Genomic DNA, 21,208 nt, shown 5'->3' on the forward strand with positions numbered 1-21,208 from the left:
AATTCGATCTTGCTTTATACGAAATGAACTTATGACCATACAATCAAAGCTATAGCTTAACTCGCGCATGACATACACTGTTGAATAAAATGCTTCGCTAACACTCAGCCAGATCCCATTGGCGGACATAGACCATCATCCAATTCGATCTTGCTTTATACGAAATGACCGTATGACCATACAATCAAAGCTATAGCTTAACTCGCGCATGAAACATACTGTTGAATAAAATGCTTCGCTAACGCTCAGCCAGATCACATTGGCGGATATGAACCATAATTCTACTGGATCTTGTGTTTGTAGAAATGAAGCTTAATGAAAATTTTAGTCTATAACTAATTTCGTTCTTTATACTCGTATACCCTGGACAGGAAGGAAATCCATACTCACAGATGTAGAAACAGAAGAAGATTTTCTGCACCCTCGTTGGTAGCCAAATATGCAAAGTTTGAATCCCATACATCAGCAATTTGTTCTGAATACAACGTGCGAATAGGTAAGCAATAAGCCAGAACGTAAAGCTGGCTAGCCTAAAATTACGTTCTTTCCATTAAAATGTTGTATTTGATAAATTAATAACTTAATTATGATCTCAAAGTAAATTACCTTTATATCTATTTTTGAAATAAATGTAAAGAGAACAAGTAATGAATTTGTCACACAAAGTGATTAATTTTTTATTACTTACTTTATACTTAGATATTTTATTTTTTGTTAAATATTACGCATTAAAAATAAGGCACGCCCCTTCGGCAAGAACACATGGGAGTACCGATGGCCGAGCGTTCCAAGTCGTTGGACTTTGGGTCTGAGTTAGAGATAGCGCAGGTTCAGATCCTGTCTGTGACCGTTGCACTTTTTATCAGTACCATCAACCGCGTACTGTATCGACTCTCCTCCTTATTCTGTTTGATAAGATCCTCGCACTAGCCAATGGCCCATGAGGACGGGCAGAATACGGCTTATAAGGGGATCGGTCCTCTCCTATAAAAAAAAAACATCTCTCACTGGTATATCAGAGGTTCTTTAGAGGTATTATGGCACCAACAATTTATGCTATAATTACTAATAAGTAAATAAGAATAACGAAAGCTATCTGTCATTGAGTAAGCAATAAGTGATTTGCCCGCTGTAAACAAGCTTATATAAACACGTGTTATGCTTTAAGTACGCGAGCTACGACACGAAAGGGGCGGAATGTAGACCGCATGCCACAAGGGATTCACATTCTGTTTATATTCACTTTGCCTTAAGGGAACATGCCGTATAGTTTCATCAATATCTGCTAAAAATGTCACATCATCCGTCACTTTAATTCCAACCAAGTACTTACTATTTATTATAATGTGTCTATAATGACAGAGAAAGTAACATGGGCAACATAAAGGAATAGTATGTTTCGATAGAATTGTAGATTTTATTCTTTCAAAGTAAGAAGAAACCAATTCTGTACAGGTGTTACATACATGAACAGTCATAGCAACATAGTATTTATAACATGTCCATGGCTAAACACAGCACAAACAATATAAATTTAGGAACCGATGACTTTTCTTTGAGTGAAATTTGCTCAATTCTAATTTACATTCGTAGACAAAGGTATTAGGTAAGGTAATGATGCAAACCTTAAAATATACAAGATCAACAAGAAGATAACTGGGTGCTGATAAATCGTAAAAATAAAAGTGACCGTTATCTCAAAAAAAAGTTTCACGTCTTTGCTTCATTTAACTTATCTTTTAAAGCTGCCAAACAGATATCCTGAAGGAGGATCTAGAAAGACTGGAAAGTGGTAAGGCATTTAACATTCCTGTTTCATGTTTTGTAGTAACAGAAAGAGATACTGGGATGGTAAATATTAGTTGGGATTTTATTTGAAGAATAGTTCTATTGCCGTCAACAACAATACGTGGTAGCTAGATGTGAAACAAGATACGTTGTTGGTTTTGTCGTAGGTCCTGATAAATACCATCATCTCGTCCAGGTCAAGTAATTCATTGAGCAATGGTTGACTCCATGGGAATTCACTCTGGTCCCTTTTTGTATGTTACTATTCATTTAGTCAACTATTATTTATTTTATAACAAAGTCATGCTAGAGAAAGTATAACAATTAAAGTCTTTATTCTTATAATGTGCAAAAACAAATTTTACAGCGAGTTCATTGAAAAGCGTCCCAAGAGAAGGGACCCCAGTTGAAGAAGAGAGAAAGGCCAGCAATAACCGACCCGTGTCAACTCAAGGAGCAGTTCTCTGTCAATACTCAGGGCCAACATTAGCTCAGTAACTGCTCTTCGTAGTGTTTGGCGGCAATTTAATTTATAAAGCTCAGTAGTTATTACTTCCTTGCTCTCCACCGCTGCGCTGTTACTTTACTAAGATAATGTCTTTCAATTCAGTGATTTTAAATTGAATTTATTGTCGTTGTAACTTAACATACTGCGGTTACTCTTATGATACGTTAGGTATTTATACAGGGCGAATAAGGAGTCAGGACCCCCCCACTCTATTTTTTTCTAAACTTTATATAGGGAGATAGCCTTTGGATAGTGGTGCAATGAAAAGGAAGTTTCATTTGATAAATGTTTTAATGCGGGAGTTAGGGGGCAAATAAAAAATTTCAAATGGAAACCCCTCTCAAGTGGCAATATAATTAACCATCAACAGTTTAATGCTTTTAACATTAACACTTACAAAAAACTTGTAGAAGACTTTGAAGATTTTAAGAGACAGTTATGTTGAGGCTACAACCAAATGCCAATTCAGACTTTTCAAAACGTGAGAGAGGAGCTCAGCCTACGCTTGTCTCACTGCCAAATGGTAGGAATCAATTTAAACGCTCGGTTTGGCTTGGTAACGCGGTGACTTGCTAAATATATTGTTCTGATAACACTGGATATTATTTATGATCGATTTAACGATCTCTGGTCTCCACCGTTTTTGAAGATTGCTTATGATCCTCAAAATTATGAGTTTACATTTGAAATGTTAGAATTGGCCCCGAATTCCCGCATTTTTGGGGGACACAAAAAATGTGGACATCATAAAATGAAACTTCCTTTCCACACTGATCCACTATTCAAAGGATATCTTTTTGTATAAACTTTAGAAAAAGTATATTGAGAGATCCTGACCTTTGATTTACCCTGTATACGTTAGAGAGGGCTTCTTAACCCTAACTTCGCCTGGTAAAATAAGAAAATTTACCTTTTTTATATTTCTTAGGCAATAATTTAGATATCTTGCTGTTGAGAATAATAGTGTACGCGCCAAAAAACGTTAAATCTTGCCCTTACGAGTATTACGAGTATAATAAGAAGCAAATATTTTCGAAAGGGCCACTATTTTGCACCTCACCGTTTTCATATTAAAAGTGTATAAAACAATTAGGAAACACAGGATTATCTTGGTTTTTATTTTGTTTGTAATTAATTGTGTTAATGGTTGTGAATAATGTTTCAACATATAATTTAAGAACACGGCTCATTATTACCTCTGCAAAATAATTTATTTGTACAGAAACATACATTTAATAGGCATTTCTAATAGATGACAAATTCGAAAGGTAAAACCTCAATATTAATGTAACTAGTGTGGATTGATTTAATATCTAACGAGCTTAAAGTTTCCAAATAATTGGGACTACTCACTTTCCCTGTGCTACGGACTCCCTTCCACAGAGAGAAGTAAACCAGGATGAAGACCGCCATCACACACAGGGCCAGGGACCACTTGATGGGTCCTATCCTGTTGAGGCCGTCTGACCTGTGTTGCTCCAGCACACTACGTCTGCAACAGACATGATCATTATCATCACAAAGGGCCAGAGACCACTTGATGGGTCCTATCCTGTTGAGGCCGTCTGACCTGTGTTTCTTCCAGCACGCTACGTCTACAACAGACATGATCATCATCATCACACACAAAGCCAGAGACCACTTGATGGGTCCTATCCTGTTGAGGCCGTCTGACCTGTGTTGCTCCAGCACACTACGTCTGTAACAGACATGATCATCATCATCACACACAAAGCCAGAGACCACTTGATGGGTCCTATCCTGTTGAGGCCGTCTGACCTGTGTTTGCTCCAGCACACTACGTCTGCAACATACATGATTATCACCACCACTACCACGCACATCATCACCAACATTATAGTCTTCTCCATCTTCAAAATCACTATCATATCATCAGCATCATTACAACAACTGTATTACTAATGTCTAGTAGTGTTACTTTAGTCGTGATCATCATCACCACTATCGTATCCAACACCACCGCTACTACCTTTGTGGTCGTCGTCATCATAATCATCATAGTTTTCACCACTTCTATTATTTCCGCCATTACCACTGTCTCCGTCATCAACAACGTCATCACAAGTATCATTATCAACTACGGCTTAATCAAGAACGGTATTTTAAATGTTGTAATTGCAGTACCAATGATAGGCACTGATAAATTAAAATCATATTGTTATGGTTTTCGGAGAAATGAGGTTTTCCAGGCCCGCCAAGCTAGACTAAAACTGCGTAAATAGGGTGACTAAAACAAGGATGCACACAAGTATGAATACAAATAATAGGTATGCAAAGTATAGCATTGCGCACGATCACCTGTTGTCCATTTCAGTCATTAGTTGTAACCGCTCTAAAATGCCAACATATCGCTTAGTTCCTGCGCCTAGAGCAGCTGTCACGCGCCTCGGCATTATTACTGTCACTTAAGAAGCGGTGAAACAACAATAAATATACTACCACAGTTTTCAACTATGGTTTGTAAAAGTTATTTTTATTTGTAAATATTACAGTGCTAGTAGCTGCCTAACAGAGACAGTGAGAAGTAACTTCCTCTACTTCCCCCCACCCCTTATACTTACATGTTACTTAGAAATATCTTAATTAAGCCGAAGGACAGTACTTGTGTTTGGATATTAACACAAAAAATTTACATTGTTTATAACAGTCACGTTATTTTAACCAACCGTCATTTCTTCTAATTATTTTTTTTAATAAATTGAGCACTAGGCCGTTGGTTTAGAATTAGAATTTTATAAGGGCTTGTTTTGCACTTATTCAGAAATATTAGATGCCTCAATTTTGTAAAATTTAAAATCTATAATTTTTGATCATTTTTGTATCCTGTTGTGATCATTAGAATTAATTATTAATTTAGTGTTACAATATCAGCAAATTTTATCTATATGATAAATGTCATTAAAATATTTATGTGATTTTCAAAAGTTTATTCGTGTAATTTAAACGAATTTTCTTGTACTATGGCATAAAATAAAAATACTCTTTTATGGTTTTTGAACTAAGAATGTTCTAAAGATCATGTTGTTAATGTATTTTAAAGCCGGTGACTCACTATTAAATCATATTAAAAAAATGGATGGTTGCCTGTAAAGTCGGTTTTTACGGGCGAAGATTTTTACGTGACAACGTCTTTTTCTCTCGGTAGAATATTTATTGATATGAATATTATTAAATTGCACAATAGGAACAAGGAATTGAATGAAAAATAAGAATTGCACAAATTTTTAACTATAGAAATATATTTTGTTTACCAAAAACATTTTACATAATTTGAAATTAATTAAAATTTTTTATTGTAAAATGGTAAAGTTGAATAAAACATTTACTAAAATTGGAATTTGAAATTCTTGCTAAACACAAACTCCGCGCGTGGTGATTGGTCGGTTTTAGTTCGTTTGTTTGGTCCGCACTGTTATGACAGGCTAGAGGTTATAATTTGTTATTTTAAATGTTTGACTAGCAATACGCGCTGTTTCTTCTCAATCGACTGAATTACGATTGATTGCAGAGTGATTTAAACTAATAATTTACTTAACACTATCAACATTTGTCCAATAGTATGACATAACCTATAAACTCAGTTTCTCAACTTTTGTGTCAATCTAACAATTAATCAATCAATCATAGTTTACGATAATGAAATATCAGTGTACAATTATTTACCTTTATTGTTGTAGTTGTTGTAAATGACGAATCTAAGCACTCCACATTTTCACGAATAAACATAGTTTATCTGCTTTATCCCGTGCGGCGGACCCACAGTTACTGCTTTATCCCGTGCGGATCCCGTGCGGCGGACCCACTGGACGGGCATCGTAACGTTACCGGGCGTTACACTTTTTTCATGAGTGACTCCGAGCCGCAACCTAATTTAAGACGTTGTCACGTCAAAAACGTTATAAATTATTGGAAAATTAAAACACTTTTTACAAATATTGGCACACTCTAAATAAAAACAGAGCTAAATAATCCCAACCCAAATAAGTCAACACAATTTTAATACGAGTATTTTAGGGACTTAATTACCCTTAAGTACTTAAGTACGCGCGCGTAGTGAAACACATACACACTAGCGAGAAAGAAGAGTTTTCTTTTTACAGTCCGTTATTTCTACCATCAGCGGACTATAAATGAAGACTTGTAACACAAATTGATGAACACTTCTTCCTTTCTAAAATTAACTATTTATGTACTTTCTTTGAAGTGATAGTATAAGTTTATAAACGAAAGATAAATCCTATTATAAGAATTTTAAAACAATAATCTTGAAAGTATAACAGGATTTCGGATATTTGCCATCGTTATACGTTATAAAAGGTATAACTCATCGTTTCGAGGATAGATTCCATTGTGTTATACCTTTATAACTTAACCTTATACTTTATACTTAATACTTATACTTATACTTTATACTTATACTTTTTTATCCTGTTACACTTTCAACCCATAGTTAATAACAAATTTTAAACAAGGAAGAATCGTGAATTAATTTAAAACCGTATTGATTAGTATTTTTTCCAAATGAAGGAAATCTCAATTTCATTCAATCGGAATTGTTTTAATTTAAAGATAAAAGGCCAAGAAATTAAACCTAATCTAAAAAAAATGCTGTCACTATTATTTCACAAAAAATAACGTCATTCCTGTACAAATACATTTTAGCGTGATGTGATAGATTTACAGGAAACAAAGCGCAAATTTGCACAACGTTTATTCATCTCGTAGGATCGACCGTTGTAAATGAAGTCGTCATTGAATATTGTGACTGATATCGTAATGAGCCATTAGCAAGCACAGGGTTCCGGAAATATGCACAGGGGGTAGGTATAATGGACAAATGAGGTAGTTTATAATCAGACACGCACGATCCGTTTCTGCTAACGTCCCCGCCTTGCACATTAAATCAGCGATGGTAACAGTGTTGTAACCTCAAACAAACAACGTATATACACTCAAATGATAGATAATATTGATTACGAAGTACCGTATAGTTCTATCATACAGGACAATGTAAAAGTTTACACATTACATCAACGATGGTAACAGTATTGTAACCTCAAACAGGCAACATATATACACCACACCAACTGATAGATAATATTGATTAAGAAGTACCGTATAGTTCTATCATACAAGACAATGTAAAAGTTTGCACATTACATCAGCGATGGTAACAGTATTGTAACCTCAAACAAATAACGTATATACACTTAACTGATAGATAATATTGATTACGAAGTACCGTATAGTTCTATCATACAGGGTAATGTTTAAAGTCTTCCCCTCTGATAAATTTTGAACCGTAGCAAAGGTGCGTTTAGATAAAAAGTGTCAAACTGTAATTCCATTAATTTGGTAAAATTGTATAAAAGGAATGTAAAACCAAGAATTTTGACAAGAATCGAAAATGTTTTATATAAAATTAACACTGAAGCTTTTTATAACAATTATTAACTCTAATATAAACACTCCGAAAAATATATTCCAGCTGGATACTCGCCTTGTAGCAATCTGTAAAATAAAAATACGGGAGAAACCCTTAATGCCCTCAAATGCCATTGGATCCTCTTGTAACAATTTTCAATTTTTTATTTTATAAACGCGGCTGAAGATGAGCCTTTGTGAGGGGTGGGGAGATCCCTTATCCAGTTGAAACGTTCCGGCAAGAGTATTGGCAATTCTATGATTAGCTTTCAGTTTAATAATATAGTATACTGCAGCTAGTGTGGTATTTATATACAGGATAGAAATATGCCAGATCATACGTCGCGAACAAGCTGTTTTTATTTAACACTACCAATTGCAAATTGATCTTACAAACGTGTTAATTTAGTTATGTTTACATTTATCAGGTGTTAAAAGTTCAATAGCCAGTTTCAGCATTGTGTTTTAATTACAATAACAGTTAATTTAAATAACAGCTGTTTAAATACTGTCAAATTTATTTGCCAGTTAGTTTGCATGTGTACTACGAAACCTGCCATAAAACTGTTATTTCTTAACCGATTTTTTACAAATAAGATAACTTTGAAAAGGAAAAGTGATTTAAAAACTTTTTTCCTCTTATAAAATCTTGATAAAAAAAGGTGGGTTTTTAATTATTTAATAAAACAAAAAATAATGGCCGCCATTTTGAAAAATTTTAAACGAATTAAAATATTTGTTCTGATTTATATCCTTTTGAAATATACTCGTTAACCAAGTTTTGTAAATACGTAAAGACAACACAAAAATAAAATTGTTTTTAATAAATACAATGACGAATAGAGCTACTAAACGAATTGAAGTTTTTAATTTACTATTCACATGGAATCTGAAAATGCAAAGCCAGCTCAACCTTGTTGTAAAACCCTGTGCAATATATATATATATACCACATAATTGTTCAAAACATTTATAAATTTTCGTTTATCTAAGTACACTTCTTCAGATAAATATTACTTGTATAAATATGTACATAAATTATAACATAAAAATAGGTAAGAACTCTTTTATATATATATATGTTGTTGGAAGAGAATAACCTTTTTCTGTAAATATGTATACAGACACAGTTATTCTTATAGATATATATACATTCATTAAATTTGTATAAGTGGCAATAGCCTAATTTAATTTCAATAAACATTGAATCGCAAAAAGTAATTGCTCCGCCGGGACTCGAACCCCGGATCTCTCACTTGCTGGGTGAATGTGCTACCATTGTACGTATATATATATATATATATATATATATATATATATAATATATATATATATGTGTGTGTGTGTGTGTGTGTGTGTGTGTGTGTGTATATATATATTAACAATTCGTACAATTTTCAAAAACTCTATACCAATGCTACTGTAAACTCTAATATTTCCCCCAAAATAAAAGTATTTGTGCAAAATAATATCAGAGGTTTCAAAGAAAGTTGATATTATATTTATTCATGGTGATCTGGCCACTTACTCGAAGAACTCTTTGGCGGGGCTGACGGAGGAGGTGTCGTTGTCGGTCAGGGCGAGGACAGGAGTGCAGTTCAGGGTGTTCCAGGGGTTGTCACAGCTAGTCCAGGGCAGTTCAGAGCGGAAGGAGGCGAAGAGATAGTAAACAGCCCAGCCGATAATGGTGTTGTAGTACATGCCCATGTAGATGTCCAGCAGACAGATGGCGTAGCCGACCCCTGCAACACAGGAATATAGGGTACAGTTGAGTGTGTTCCAGGGGTTGTCACAGCTAGTCCCAGGCAGTTCAGAGCGGAAGGAGGCGAAGAGATAGTAAACAGCCCAGCCGATAATGGTGTTGTAGTACATGCCCATGTAGATGTCCAGCAGACAGATGGCGTAGCCGACCCCTGCAACACAGGAATATAGGGTACAGTTGAGTGTGTTCCAGGGGTTGTCACAGCTAGTCCAGGGCAGTTCAGAGCGGAAGGAGGCGAAGAGATAGTAAACAGCCCAGCCGATAATGGTATTGTAGTACATGCCCATGTAGATGTCCAGCAGACAGATGGCGTAGCCGACCCCTGCAACACAGGAATATAGGGTACAGTCCAGGGTGTTCCAGGGGTTGTCACAGCTAGTCCAGGGCAGTTCAGAGCGGAAGGAGGCGAAGAGATAGTAAACAGCCCAGCCGATAATGGTATTGTAGTACATGCCCATGTAGATGTCCAGCAGACAGATGGCGTAGCCGACCCCTGCAACACAGGAATATAGGGTACAGTCCAGGGTGTTCCAGGGGTTGTCACAGCTAGTCCAGGGCAGCTCAGAGCGGAAGGAGGCGAAGAGATAGTAAACAGCCCAGCCGATAATGGTGTTGTAGTACATGCCCATGTAGATGTCCAGCAGACAGATGGCGTAGCCGACCCCTGCAACACAGGAATATAGGGTACAGTCGAGGGTGTTCCAGGGGTTGTCACAGCTTGTCCAGGGCAGTTCAGAGCGGAAGGAGGCGAAGAGATAGTAAACAGCCCAGCCGATAATGGTGTTGTTAGTACATGCCCATGTAGATGTCCAGCAGACAGATGGCGTAGCCGACCCCTGCAACACAGGAATATAGGGTACAGTTGATACAGAGCTGAACATTCAGACTGCATTGTTGGTACATTTATCTTGTAGACGATCTGTATCATAGAGCAAGAGTTCCTCAGGAAAGTCAGTTAGTAAATAAATTCTAAGGCTAAAATATCTGTGAATTTTTGAAGAACACAGCGTTAAGAGACTGTTTGAAACAGACGATTTGGTTCCTGCAAAAAGTACCAGGAATACTCTTTACTAACTGAAATAAGAAAATTTACTTTGATTTGACCATAATAAATCCACAATGTGGATTTTAAATGTATTGCCTTTCACATTTTGATTAAATCTTTAACCCTCCCCCCCTCCACAGCTTTTGACGCAATAGTGAATATTACATAAAAATTTGCTACAGACGTAATATTATGTATCATTATATTGTTACTGTTTTATTGTGTTGTCTGCTGTAGTAATGTACAATAAGCGTTTCTTCATAAGTCCATAGCCTTGTCAACATTTCTCTGTAAACTATGGGTAAGGGTGTCTAGAATTAGATAAAAAAAAAGCCAGAAGCGAAGAATTCTACAGTATTTACATAATCCTGCAGGACATCCGAGGGTCAATGATGTGAGGTTGAAAAATTCGCTTTGTAGTAATTTTCAATAATTAGTAGATCAAGCTTTATTTGCGTTTAAATCTTACAGAATTTAAACGGAAGTTGGGTAAAAGGCAAATAACTTTACTACAATTACCATAAACGCGTACACTATTATTACCAAACTCTTGGTAGCTGAATTAAGAGTGGAGGATAGGAGAGTGACTGGTGGTCCTCAAAACGACCTTTTCTGTAATTCTTTGCCGATCCTTTATAATGATCAATATTTATTAGAAACAATGTCCACGTCTTGAAAAGCGACCAGTATAGTTAAAAAATTCACTTATGCTCATTTATTTAAAATATTAAACCATTTAGAGGGTTTGCGGTGAATAGAGTATATAAAGAAAATATTTTCAAGGCCAATACAACTAACATAATACCGACAAGTATAATTATTCTAGTGTACTTTATAAAGCTTAGGTTGTTGATAGTATCGCTTCATATAGACGACTCTGCTGACATCTAAATGTCCAATTAAGGTCGGTGGAAGAGTGGACTTCACGTGGATGACGGATTGAGGTCGATACTGTCATCAATAACTCCGCGGAAGCTTTGACCTCAGGATATGAACTTAAAACATGGCCGGAATAGCGGGGTTATTGCCAAAGCCACAGAAATTGGTTTGAGAGAAAATGTATTATAAAAACACAATTTAGAATCTCATATTCAATTATAATGACATTAAGGTTTTGTTTATTAGTAAAAATAAAACCACACACAGAATGTTTAAAACGGTAGTATAGTATAAAATGGAAACTAACCATACATTTTATGTGCTAATAAATATTAAAATACATTTTTAAAACCTTAATATAGTATTTAAGGGTAGAAAATATCCTGTTTGATTTGTTGTTTGACATTGCTTTGATTTGTTCAATGAGTAAAACCTTTACATAGTAATGCACTTTTTTAAGAGTTCAAATCCCATAAGAAAAGGATAAAACTTTTTTACCTTTTTATCGCCACTCCTCATTTCGCTTCGCTTCATTAATGCCTGTATTAGGTCCAAAACTATTATCTACACCAAGGGATCCTCTTTCGACCACCTTTTACATGAACTGCCTACGAGGACCGAGTATCAAAGTTGCTAACAAACGTACTTTTATAGCAAAAGTTTGTGTTATAAATTCCTGATGGATATTCGATTTCTTCCTGTGTTACTGGAACTATTATAGGCTACATATTTCAGGAAGTACACTCGAGAATTTGATTTGCTTTATTTAATTTCCAGCATAAGACTTAATTTACTTAAATATGTACGTGTGGAAGTTATGGTAACATCATAACAGCTCTTCCGATTTTGATCTAACCGTGGCTCATTGAAATCCTCAGATCATTGGATACTTAGTAGGGGAAGTGAACGCAATAGATGTAAGGCTCAAGTTTCTCAAAACACAATTTGTGGCCGAGGTCCTGGCGATAAAAATGTGAAAACTACATTTTAAAACGTCACCGGAAATTCGTCTACAGTAAAACACGTCTAACTAGTACGCGCCTAAATGGGTTTTGCTATTAGAAGATTTGTTCGGAGTCATCATAAATGACTAAATTTTACAGTTCCTTATCACTGGATGGTTACTTCCAGTTTCGATTGAAATTAAATATAGTAAGTAAAACAATATAAAATGTAATGATACTAAAATTTGCATATTTGTTTTGGAGCAGCGGGATAAAGTTCAGAGTTATGGAAGATTCTAAATAATCATAACTTACTTCAGAGATGGCTATAAGTTTCGGGTGTAAACAGTTTTTATTGTTGGATAATATTTTGGTAGTGTTTTTAAGTTCCCAAATGGAAAATTTCGGGTGCAAGCAACGTAATATTACTTGTCTCACAATTACCAGACACCGCAAAAGCAAAATACAAAATAGGGGTAAGAAAAGGACTTCCTGGGACTAAAGGCTATAAGAATGTTAAGGTTTTTTAGAAATTGAGGCGAGATGAGGCCTTCTCCGTGAATCTACTGATGATTCTGAAGCCTTCAGAGCCTGGTATAAATCATGAAGTCTCCTGTTTATTTGGATGGTAGAGGACAACTTTCCACACTGATTCTTCTTCTGGGTTGGCTTTCTTCCCAGTACAGCATCATCTTGATCGGGGTGACAGGCAGTCCTACACCTAATACTTGACAACAAGATGTCGGTTTCTCCACCTTCTCCATATCCTCAGCCTATAGCTTCTGTTCAGTTCATAACTTATCTCATACTTGCATTGCAGCAGCAGTTGTGAAACCTTATCACAGCTAGAACACTCCACGATTCCTAGATAAAAGTGATAGACAAATTATTTTTGGATCAAAAGTTATTCAGACAAGTATAGAATCAATCAGGAACTCATGGTGTTCAGGAACCAACCTGGCATAACGAAAACATTTTATAATGTTGTGAATGATGGAAGAATGTTTCTTTAATATATAAAGTTTAAGGAAAACTTTGATTTTTTACAGAATGATTCAGCAAACCACTTTGACAAAGGACTATGGACTCTTTTGGCATCCATCAAAGCCATCTACAGGTAACGTTATAAATAGTCCCTTAATACATCTGTACAACATAAATTGAATTACAAGAACTACGTATAGTTAATTACGTGAACTAGCGGAAATCATCAGGACAGCAAGTACCCAAAATCTTAGCTTTAGGTTTTAACTTTTACGATTTTCGAATTTAAATATAATACTGTGGACAGTGTTGTACATAAAACGGTCACGCAGATACGATCTTAAAACATTTAGTTGTATATCAATTACTCGCCTTCGGCTCGCTGGGGCTACGCCCCCAGGCCCCCAAAGTAAACGCTTGCAAATTCGGGGATAAGCGGAATTCGGTGACTGGTTAAGTCCGGACATTAAGTAAATGACAAGGGATTTAAAAATTGACCTTTTTCATAGATTTTTTTCCGGATTCGTAAAAACTTTTGACTTTGAGGGCATTTTGCGGTTAAACCGTTAGAGATACGACAAAAAGTGACTGGACCTTTCTTGTTGGAAATTTAATTTTGTCTTTCGATTGTGCCCTCAGATCTGATCTACGACCTATGGTTTAGCCAGAAATGAGCTCGGGAGAAAAGTCTGCACGGGTCAGCTATCTTGAATTGTTTAGTATAAACATAATAAAAACCGACCTCAAGGCAGTATTTTAAGTCGAACAGGGGGTTTAATATCACCAGGAGACTATCTAGTCAAGGCGAGAAATTCCCTGGGTGGGTGATTAATGTTAAGGAGGTTAAGACAAGAGGGGGTTTAATTTCGTCAGGATATTGTCTGGTCATATGAACAAATTCCCAGGGGGGGTTAACGTTACCGGGGGATAAGTCTCCAGGGGGTTATCTGGTCATACCAGGATCTTCCCAGGGGGGGAAGTTAAGAGATTTGGTGACTGGTAAAATTCGGACATGAGGTCATGGCAGGAAATTCCCTGGGGGGGTTTAATGTTACCAGGGGGGTTAACACATCAGGGGTTGAATGTACAGGAGGTTATCAGGTCATACCAGGAAATCCCCGGGGGGGGGGGTTAATATTACCGGGGGTTAATGACACACTTGGGCCTTTTTTAGAGGGTATTGTGTCTGTGAACATAATAAATATTCCTCTGTCCCTATCTACTATTGACGCTTAGCTAACGCTCAGCCAACTCCCGAAGTCACTGAACCTTTTCTGTAGATCACGTGATTTCCTAAATCCCGTTTAAAATTTGTTTTGAGTTACGACCAACCGTTTAGCCGCTATCAAAGCCCGGAATGTAAATTTTTAGGCGAAAATGTCCAATATTTTCACTTAATCGCGTTTTGCGGTCAAACTAAGGGAAATATAGTAAAAAGTCACTGGACCTTTTTTGTAGGTCATCTTATTTCCTAAATAAAACGTTAGTCTTATTTTGACCTCCGACCAATGGTTTCGCCGCTATCGACCCCAAAAAACAAAAGTTTCGCGTAAAAGTTACAACAAAATTGTACATAATCACGTTTTTTTCGGCCAAACCAATCGAGATAGGGCAAAAAATTACTGGACCTTTTCTGTAGATCGCGCAATTTGCTAATTTGATGGGTCAATCAGATTTGAGCTACGACCAACGGTTCGGCCGCTATCGGGCTTGAAACATTATTTTTATCGAAAAAATCTCTGGAATTTCAAATGTTCGAGCGTTTTGTCGCTTAAACCATGGAAGATAGAGCAAAAAGTCATGTTTTGAGTTACGACCAACCGTTTAGAGCCGCTATCAAGCCCGGAATGTAAATTTTTTAGGCGAAAATGTCCAATATTTTCACTTAATCGCGTTTTGCGGTCAAACTAAGGGAAATATAGTAAAAAGTCACTGGACCTTTTTTGTAGGTCATCTTATTTCCTAAATAAAACGTTAGTCTTATTTTGACCTCCGACCAATGGTTTCGCCGCTATCGACCCCAAAAAACAAAAGTTTTCGCGTAAAAGTTACAACAAAATTGTACATAATCACGTTTTTCGGCCAAACCAATCGAGATAGGGCAAAAAATTACTGGACCTTTTCTGTAGATCGCGCAATTTTGCTAATTTGATGGGTCAATCAGATTTGAGCTACGACCAACGGTTCGGCCGCTATCGGGCTTGAAACATTATTTTTTATCGAAAAAATCTCTGGAATTTCAAATGTTCGAGCGTTTTGTCGCTTAACCATGGAAGATAGAGCAAAAAGTCATGTTTTGAGTTACGACCAACCGTTTAGCCGCTATCAAGCCCGGAATGTAAATTTTTAGGCGAAAATGTCCAATATTTTCACTTAATCGCGTTTTGCGGTCAAACTAAGGGAAATATAGTAAAAAGTCACTGGACCTTTTTTGTAGGTCATCTTATTTCCTAAATAAAACGTTAGTCTTATTTTTGACCTCCGACCAATGGTTTTTCGCCGCTATCGACCCCAAAAACAAAAGTTTCGCGTAAAAGTTACAACAAAATTGTACATAATCACGTTTTTTTTCCGGCCAAACCAATCGAGATAGGGCAAAAAATTACTGGACCTTTTCTGTAGATCGCGCAATTTGCTAATTTGATGGGTCAATCAGATTTGAGCTACGACCAACGGTTCGGCCGCTATCGGGCTTGAAACATTATTTTTATCGAAAAAATCTCTGGAATTTCAAATGTTCGAGCGTTTTGTCGCTTAACCATGGAAGATAGAGCAAAAAGTCATTGGACCTTTTTTGTAGTTCACTTCATTCCTGACCATGAATTTTCCGTCAGATCCGAGCTAGCTCCAACGGTTCGCCCGCTATCGGGCTTACAAAAAAATGCCTGCAGGGGTGAAGAATGCGCGATTTTTTGGGAATTTTTTTGAGGGGTTGAAAATGAAAAATTCTCACTTTTCGGGATTTTCCTGGTGGTTACACGTGGAAAGCTATCTGTGTACCAAATTTTAAGTCTCTAACTCATCTGGAAGTAGGTTAGAATTAGTATACGTGAGTGAGTCAGTCAGTTACACATGCGGCTGTATATATATAGGACTCGCCTTCGGCTCGCTGGGGCTACGCCCCCAGGCCCCCATTTGGGTGTTGGCCAATTTCGGGGATAAGCGGAATTCAATGACGGGTAATATCTGAGAATTATACTAGGGTCTGGGTGTTTAAATTAGGCCTAATTTATTGAAATTTTATTTATTAATCCAATTTTTGACTTTAATGACATTTTACTGCTTAACCGTTAGAGATACGAGAAAAAGTGACTGGACCTTTCTCGTCGGAAATTTAATTTTGTCTTTCGATTGTGCCCTCAGATTTTGATCTACGACCTATGGTTTAGTCGGTACAACGCTTGGAATAAATGTCTGCACTGGTGGGGAAAAGAGCGATTTGGTGATTGGTAAAATTCGGACATGAGGTCATGCCAGGAAATTCCCTGGGGGGGGTTTAATGTTACCGGGGGGTTAACAATTTCAGGAGGTTTAATGTACTCAGGAGCTTATCTGGTCATACCAGGAAATCCCGGGGGGTTAATGTTACCGGGGGGGGGTTAACACATCAGGGGGTTTAATGTACTCAGGAGGTTATCTGGTCATACCAGGAAATCCCCGGGGGGTTAATGTTACCGGGGGTTAATGACACACTTGGACTTATTTTAGAGGGTGTTGTGTCTGTGAACATAATACAAATTCACTCTGTCCCTATCTACTATTGGCGCTTAGCCAACGCTCAGCCAATTTATAATGTGGTGTTGTATTCACTAGTTAACCTAGCAAAGCAAGTGCAAACTGAATCTGGAACGAATTACACAAAATATTAGTCACATATTGGTTTAAAAACTCCAAAAATTGCCAATCCACGACAAATATTTTGCTATTTATAGCGTTTTCGGGCTTATTGAAGGACATACAACAAAAAGGTACATGACCTTTTGTGTAGATCCCATCAATTTTTAGTCATAAACATTTTTACATTTAAGCTAGAACTATTTGTTTGGCCGCTATCGACTCTAGAAACAAAATTCTTAAATACAAATTAAGAAATATTTACATTTATTAGCCGAACCAATGGAGATAGAGCAAAAAGTTACTAGACCTTTTTTTGTAGATCGCGTTAATTAGTGTTAAAATCAAATATTTATTTTGTGCTAAATTTAGAATTTTGCCTGCAATAAAGCCCAGAAAACAAAATTTCACGTAAAACTGAAAAAAATCGATACTTTAAAACGCGTAATGCGGCCAAACCGTTGATGATAGGGCAAAATGTTACTAAACCTTTTTTGTAGATCACGCGATTTGCTAAATCCCATTGAAAATTTGTTTTGAGCTACGACCAACCGTTTAGCCGCTATCGAGCCCGAAAGGTAAATGTTTAGGCGAAAATTTCAAAATATTTTAATGTAATCGCGTTTTGCGGCCGAACCGATGGAGTTAGAGCAAAAAGTCACTGGAGCTTTTTTGTAGTTCACTTCATTCCTGACCATGAATTTTTTCGTCAGATCGAAGCTAGCTCCAACGGTTCGCCCGCTATCGGGCTTCAAAGGGAAGCTGCAAGGACAAAACAGGGGTCACTTCGCGAATTTTTTTGAGGGGTTCAAAAGTAAAAAATTCCGGGTTTCAGACTTTTCCCAGTGGTTTGAGGACTCCAGCTACGTGTGTGCAAAATTTGGTGTTTCCAGCACTCCTAGAAGTGGGTTAGAATTTGTATACCCTATCAGTCAGTCAGTCAGTCAACTCGCCTTCGGCTCGCTGGGGGCTACGCCCCCAGGCCCCCATTTGGGTGTTGGCTAAATTCGGGGATAAGCGTAGTTCGGTGATTGGTTAAATTCAGACGTGAAGTTTCCAAATTTTATGTATCCGTTCTCGAGAATCTTATGGGTCGTAATGCTTCGCTAACGCTCAGCCAAAAGATGTGTAGTGTATAATATTAATCAATTGATGTGGTAGAAGAGTTAAGTTATGTGTTCGTGAAATTTGGAGACAAGAAGAATTTGGTTTTAACCAAAGTCAGAGGACGTATGTATACCATAGTTTAATTTTCCGGATTTACCCAAACTTTTGAATTTGAGGGCGTTTTGTGGCTTAACCGTTAGAGATACGTGAAAAAGTGACTGGACCTTTCTTGTCGGAAATTTAATTTTATCTTTCGATTCAGTCGTCAGACTTTAGCTGCGACCTTTGGTTTAGCCAGGAATGAGCTCGGGAGAAAAGTCTGCACTGGTCAGCTATCGTGAATTGTTTAGTACAAACATAATAAAAACCGACCTTAAGGCAGTATTTTAAGTTGAACAGTTGGTTTAATATCATCAGGAGATTATCTAGTCAAGCCAGGAAATTCCCTGGGGGGGTTAACACATCAGGGGGTTTAATTTATTCAGGAGGTTATCTGGTCATACCAGGAAATCCCCGGGGGGGGGTGTTACCGGGGGTTAATTACACAGTTCGGCCTATTTTTTGAGGGTGTTGTGTCTGTGAACATAATAAAAAACACTCTGTCCCTATCTTCTATTGAAGCTTCACTAACGCTCAGCCAACTCCCGACGTGGAGGGGGGTTTTAGTCACTCGGTAACGTAGTAATACAAGGTCAATCTGGAACCAGCACGAATCGCACTAATTATAGTTGCAAGATTTAAAACCCCTAAAATTGACGACAAAGAATTTGCCTTTTAGAGCATTAACCAGGCTTACGGAAAGATAAACGACAAAAAGCTACTGGACCTTTTTTGTTGATTTCATAAATAGCTAGTTATGAAAAGTTTTACATTTAAGCTACGGCCAACGGTTCGGCCACTATCGAGCACGAAATGTAAGTTTTTTAAGTAAAATTTTCGAGATAATCACGTTTTTAACGGCTAAACCATGGAAGATAGAGTAAAAAGTCACTGAAACGTTTGTGTACACCGCATTATTTTGTATTACAATCAAATTTTTATTCTGGCCTAGAACTAAGATTTTGTCTGAAATAGAGCCCAAAAAACAAAATCTCACGTAAAACTCAAAAAATCAAAACTTTAAAACGCGTTATGCGGCCAAACCGTTGAGGATAGGGCAAAATGTTACTGAAAGTTTTATATAGATCACGTGATTTCCTAAATCCTAATGAAAATTTTATTTGAGCTACGACCAACCGTTTTAGCCGCTATCAAGCCTGGAATGTAAATTTTTAAGCGAAAATTTCCAAATATTTTCACTTAATCGCGTTTTGCGGTCAAACTAATGGAGATATAGTAAAAAGTCAATTAACCTTTTTTGTAGATCATATTATTTCCTAAATCTAACCTTCGTTTTATTTTGACCTCCGACCAATGGTTTCGCCGCTATCGACCCCGTAAACAAAATTTCCACGTAAAAGTTACAAAAAAATTACACATAATCACGTTTTTCGGCCAAACCAATGGAGATAGGGAAAAAAGTCACTAGACTATTTCTGTAGTTCACGTAATTTTGCTAATTTGATGGGTCAATCAGATTTGAGCTACGACCTACCGTTCGGCGCGCTATCGGGCTAGAAACTTTATTTTAAGCGAAAAAATCTCTGGGAATGTCAAACATTCCCGCGTTTTGTGGCTTAACAACACGAGATAGGAAAAAAAGTCACTGAACCTTTTTTGTAGTTCACTTCATTCCTGACTAACGATTTTTCGTCAGATCGAAGCTAGCTCCAACGGTTCGCCCGCTATCGGGCTTACAAAATACGCCTGCAAGGGTAAAGAATGCGTGATTTTTCGGGAATTTTTTTGAGGGGTTTAAAAGTAAAAATTCCCGGTTTTCAGACTTTTCCTGTTGGTTATACGGCAAAAGGTACCTGCGTGCAAAATTTCAAGTTTCCAGCACTTCTAGAAGTAGGTTAGAATTTGTATACATATATCAGTCAGTCAGTTTCACATGCGGCTGTATAGTATATTAGACTCGCCTTCGGCTCGCTGGGGCTACGCCCCCAGGCCCCCAAAGTAAACGCTTGCAAATTCGGGGATAAGGGGGATTTTGTGATTGGTAAAATTTGGACATGAGGTCATGCCAGGAAATTCCCTGGGGGGATTTCATGTTACCAGGGGGTTAAGACATCAGGGGGTTTAAATTACTCAGGAGGTTATCTGGTCATACCAGGCAATTCCCGCGGGGGGTTTAAGAGATTTGGTGATTGGTAAATATGATGTACGCTTGCAAATTCGGTGGTTAGGAGCGATTTGGTGTTTGGTAAAATTCGGACATGAGGTCATGCCAGAAAATTCCCTGGGGGGGTTTATGTTAACAGAGGTTAAGAAATCAGGGGGGTTAATTTACTCAGAATTGTATCTGGTTTATACCAGGAAATTCCCGGAGGGGGGTTAAGAGATTTGGTGATTGGTAAAATTCGGACATGAGGTCAAGCCAGTATATTCCCGGGGGGGGACTAATGTTACCGTGGGTTAAAACATCTCAGGGGGTTTCATTACTCAGGAGTTTTATCTAGTCATGAATGGAAAAATTCCCTGGGAGGGGGTTTAATGTTACCGGGGGTTAAGACAACAGGGGGTTTAGGTTACCCTCGAGGTTATCTGGTCATACCAGGAATTTTCCGAGGGGGGTTAATGTTATCTGTGGTTAATGACACATGGGCCTATTTTAGAAGATGTTGTGTCTGTGAAAATAATAAAAATTCACTTTGTCCCCTATCTACTATTGAAGCTTAGCTAACGTTCAGCCAATTTCTAATGTGGGGTATATTCACTCGTTAACTGGATTAGCGGTATTCGGGGAAAGTTTATGTCCGAGCATTAGATTAGGGATTTTGAAGTTAAAAGAAGACCTATTTTATCAATTA

At 37.2% G+C, this 21,208-nt stretch overlaps 1 pseudogene; it reads right to left on the bottom strand.

Moving 5' to 3' along the window:
- The window catches only part of LOC124368015, a 256,137-nt pseudogene that overhangs the window by 50,642 nt on the left and 184,287 nt on the right, over positions 1 to 21,208 (bottom strand).

Source organism: Homalodisca vitripennis, chromosome 8, assembly GCF_021130785.1.
Source record: "Homalodisca vitripennis isolate AUS2020 chromosome 8, UT_GWSS_2.1, whole genome shotgun sequence".
Lineage (NCBI taxonomy): Eukaryota > Metazoa > Arthropoda > Insecta > Hemiptera > Cicadellidae > Homalodisca > Homalodisca vitripennis.